We start from the raw sequence: 4,835 nt of genomic DNA on the forward strand, positions 1-4,835 counted from the left end.
GATCATCAGTAGGTCCCTTATCCTCAGTACAACCATGTACTGGGTTTTTCTCTGATAGAATTTCAAAAGAAAAATGGGTAGCCAGGACCAAAAACAAATTGAAAAATGTTACCAGTGCCCCAGAACGTTGGTTAGGCCTTTGACAACTGGAGACCCATCATGTCTGACTTTTTGTAGCTAGTACTTACTAAAGGTTTTCGCTCGAATGTTACCGTTTCCCGCAGCCGAAATGCCTACGTCCTATGAAAACGTCCTCCGAGGAACGCAAGGATAATCACAAGGTGCTCTCCGTGGGCGGGAGTGATTTCCTTACAAACTAAAATGCATGCGGTTTTTGTCGAAGAGATCCCATTCAACAAACACTCATTCGCACATGCATTTGGATTTCACAAGAGACGCAGCTGAATCCGGCTGAATGTCGCGTTTGTGATGTCGAAATGTTTCCAAATTGAGATCAAGTAGAGCATAAGGTTGATGTAATCCCGGTTACTGTGCCTATCTGGTGAGCTCCAGAGGGAGGATGGGGGCAGAAACCGGTCTTGGGCTGTCGAAGAGGCTTCAGCAACCTTACGAATAGTGCGTTACGTCTAGATTCCATTCAGTTACTTTCACATTATCTCAGCCGTTCAAAAAATTTCCTGTTCGACTAGACTTAAGCACCTCCATTTAGAAAAATGCATTTCAAATATCGCCGATATCTTTCTGAGTAAAGAAAGCGTGCAACTTAGCCATCAGAAGAGTTGCGATGACACTCAATGCATGCAAAACATTCCTCACGTTTCCTACATTGCAGAGCATCGTACATGCTTACAGTTTCAGGTTAATATCGGAACCCCCTGCTGCCCATTTCGCCCTCTATCTGACTGTCTGAATGAAACCATGGGCGATAGTGCTTGTTTCACTGTTTCTGTAATGCTTCATAATCAGGGAACCGCTCACACCGTCTGGGCTGGTACACGGTGTTCTCTCTTGACTTTCTGAAAACGGATATAGAAGTGGGACAGTTTATATTCCGTTTTAGAGAATACACAGCTAATCCACTTCTAGGACCTCTAGGACCGCTGGGACATGTTTACTGGATGTGTTTCACCACCACTGTATTCAAGTGTGCAACAGAGAATGAAAGGCTGATGGACACATGGCGATGACATCAACTACTCGGGTTACACTGCTTCAGTTGTTGACAAAAAATGCAGTGTGGGAAGCTGGATTCACTAAAGCATGGCCTCCAATAACGATTCAAGCATATCCGATCCACTCATAATGAGGGAACGGGAAAATATTTTGTCTGCAAGATTGCGCATACAGCTAAGTAGTTTATGTATACTAGAAACTACCCAGGTCCATTTAGGTGAACAATTTTTGACATAATTCGACTGACAGCTAATTTTTCGACAAATTGCAATGTAAAAACAAGGTTTTTTTTACTGGAAAACAATTTGAGGTTTGCTATGGTTAGTGAGAAACCCTATTCACTTAGAGAAAGCACGTTATTTGAAATCCGGAAAACGTGGGTCTTAACCACAACCAACCGCCGAAACGGAAGAACGGCGGTACGAACTAAGAACGATCTATGAATAAGGCTCTTTTTGCGCAGTCTGTCCTGCCTTATTCTCCCACCCTAGTTCTTACAATAGTTTTCGCCAGAACGATCGCACAATTGAGACAATTCAAGCTTCATTTACAGGTGTTTTGGGACACATAATGCCCGAGGTGGTATTCTTCATGAAGGAGATACACTATCCCGTGAACTTGTTAGGAGGGATCACTATGAACAGGTGTAGTGTGTAGGAAGGAAAAGAAGTTGTTAAACCGTGGCAAAGTGGTTTTTCGGTTTTAAACGAAACACAACGACAAGCAGTCCCTCTGGTTTGGGGAATTCAGTCTCCTTCACTCGTATAAAGTCTGTCCACAGAGGAAGAATACTTCTGACGTACTCCAGAAATGGTCCCCCTCAGTTCTGACCAACCCAACTAAAATCACAATAAATCCATCAGGATAATGAGGAAGCGATAGGCAGGCATGATTCCTTCAGCATACTTGCACTGAAAGACATTCCGCATCGTTTCTGATGGGATATTTAACTTAATGATCAGCGAGGTCTGCGCCTTGCTGGTTTTCGACTAACCCGAATATCTTTTAACTTGCCTTAGGTTTTAAAAAACCGTCCTAATTTGATAGAACTATAATCACAAACACGGTTGTATAAACTTTCACCAATAGGGTAGTAAAAGTACGTATGTCTATACAGCCCAATTGGAAAAAAATTCACAATTTACCGGGCTTTTTTTCAAAGACGCCGGGTACAGCTCCAAGAAGCTATCAGAGCTTATGTTTTCCTCACAGCCGCAAATTACTAACCGCAAAATGCTCATTTTGAACCATCTTCAAAGCCCAAACGGGTAGCGCCATACTGCTAGCAACATATTACGCCCACGCAAATAATCATGGTAAAGCAGTTATTTTATTAATAAGGATGCAGAGAGTGGATGTCAGGTGTTAGGGGTCCAAACGCTTCATTGGTTTTCAGAGGCCATACCCCGTTTCCAAAAGTGTTCTTGATGTTTACCAGTGTACAACTTCTAACAACGGCTAATATGAGTTAAGTCCTGCCACTAACCATTCCGGCTAAGTGACAATAGTAGGTTTTACACAAATCAGAAGTGGTGTGGTCATCCAGCGGTTGATTTCCAGCATTTCCAGGGTTCAGAAGTCATTCGCAAACCTAAAATCAGGTCCGATTTAAGTCTCATTTTAGAGTGCAGCCCTACTCATGCATGTCAAAAGATACTCAGTAGCAGTAGAAAATGAGCAGCTTTCTACTTTAAGTTGCACTTACATAAACGACGGAAAAAAGAAGACCTAACAATGGGTACGGAAGCGCACCTGGATGGTTGGTTTTCGGTGATTATTTTCATTAAGTTTCGCCCAAAGAAGGCCATACCATGAAGTGGATTGACCTGTGTTCGGGGCCTGATAGGAAGAATTAGAAACTGGAAGCACTCTTCTCATGCACAATGATTTTACTTTGACTGAACCTATCGGTATTTATTTCTCAGCAGAAATCAAATAGGAAGAGCTCGATTGTGGTAGCAGGGGAGTTTGTAAGAAAAAGGCTAAACATACTCAGCCAGTATGATCAGTTTCCCAAGCGAATTATCCTCTGTACCTGAAATGTTTTTGGCTTCAATGAGATAAATCATAATTATAGGGTAAAAGGCTCCAGAATTAGGGATTTTACGCCACAGGATATCTTTTTGTCGGGCAGTTAACGCGGGCCACATTCATTTAAAAATCCGCTCAGCTTAAATATGTAGAAATTTGCTGCAAACTGGGATTCGGTGATGAAAATTAAGCTGTACAGGATTGAATACGCAGCGAACTGCCGAAGCTTCTCCGGTTAGTGTTGAGTCAAGAAAGATGTTCCGATATCTTGAAAAATACCACAACTAAATCACAGAGTAGACTTTGCATGGCCTAATCAGTTAATGATTATTACCAAGAGCTCCAACCAATATTCCACTGAGTCTACTGTTAAAACGAAATTCGCTTGTAAATAGGTGTGTGACTCCGCTTGGATAAGATCATTTTATCAAACATCAAAATTAGCTAAAAACTAGATGCGACGCAATGGAAGGCCCCACTGCTTGTTCACTGGCAATGGAATGAGCACAAACTTCCATAAGACTTGAGCAGTAGGGATTGTGTGCTACTCTTAACAATCCGTTGTAATTTTTGCCGCTTTTCCACAATTCATTCGCAGTGAACGTATCCCACGGCGGATCAAAAGTCACCGAGAAGCAAGTTCCACCGCCATAGACAATTCTATATAGTATTGATGATGTTTATAAGCACTCATTTATTCTTTCCAAGGTCAACTGACCGAAACGTATCCCACGGCGGATCAAAAGCCACCGAGAAGCAAGTTCCACCGCCATGGACACTTTTATATAGTATTGATGATGTTTATAAGCATTCATTTATTCTTTCCAAGGTCAACTGACCGATTTTCAACCTTTCCATTTACTTAAAAGGCTTACAAGGCTAACGAATGCTATGTCTGTTACGAGAGTCTGCTGAGCTTCAGTTCGTGGTTAACCTACACTGTCTTTCCAACAGCCTGTTTGTTTCACTGACTAAAACTTGCAGGCAGTCTACTATCAGTTTCAGTCTATTTCAGGCTCTTCGGTAGCGGGTAGTTTTGAAATGGTGGTAAAGCGTACTGAGGAAATACATTTTGCTAGCATGCATATCTGCCTAACTGAACCTCCAGTCAGAATCACGGAGCTCATTCAGTTTGAGAACGTCTTCAAATAATGATTCATTTGAGGACCTGTTGAACTCCCCTCTAAAGATAAGTGAGTAAATCTCTCTTCAGCTAAGGTAGAAGATCGTCTATCTGAGGAGACAGATGTAGAGAAATCACGGTGGGTTGTTGGCAGGCTTTATAAGACCTACGATTTATACTGTTATAAAGCCTCGCAAAGGAAGCACGAGTAAATCTCTCTTCAGCTAGGATAGAAGATCGTCTACCTGAGGAGACAGATGTAGCGAAATCACGGTGGGCTGTTAGCAGGCTTTATCAGACCTACGATTTATACTGTTATAAAGCCTTTGAGGGCTTGATTGTTTCAAATTCCCTCTAGAAACCCGATAAGAATGTGATAGCAGATGTTTCAATAGGCCAGAAACCCACCCGAGTACCAAGAGTGGAAGCAGTGTTTGAATTAAATCATGAATAACTCACTTGCAAGACCGATCATCACACTCAAAAATCTGCGCAGAAAAAATTCTCCTAAGCGTAGAATTAATAGAAAGTTGCCGGTTTGACTGTC

This window comes from Opisthorchis viverrini (genome assembly GCF_000715545.1).
Source record: "Opisthorchis viverrini unplaced genomic scaffold opera_v5_25, whole genome shotgun sequence".
Lineage (NCBI taxonomy): Eukaryota > Metazoa > Platyhelminthes > Trematoda > Opisthorchiida > Opisthorchiidae > Opisthorchis > Opisthorchis viverrini.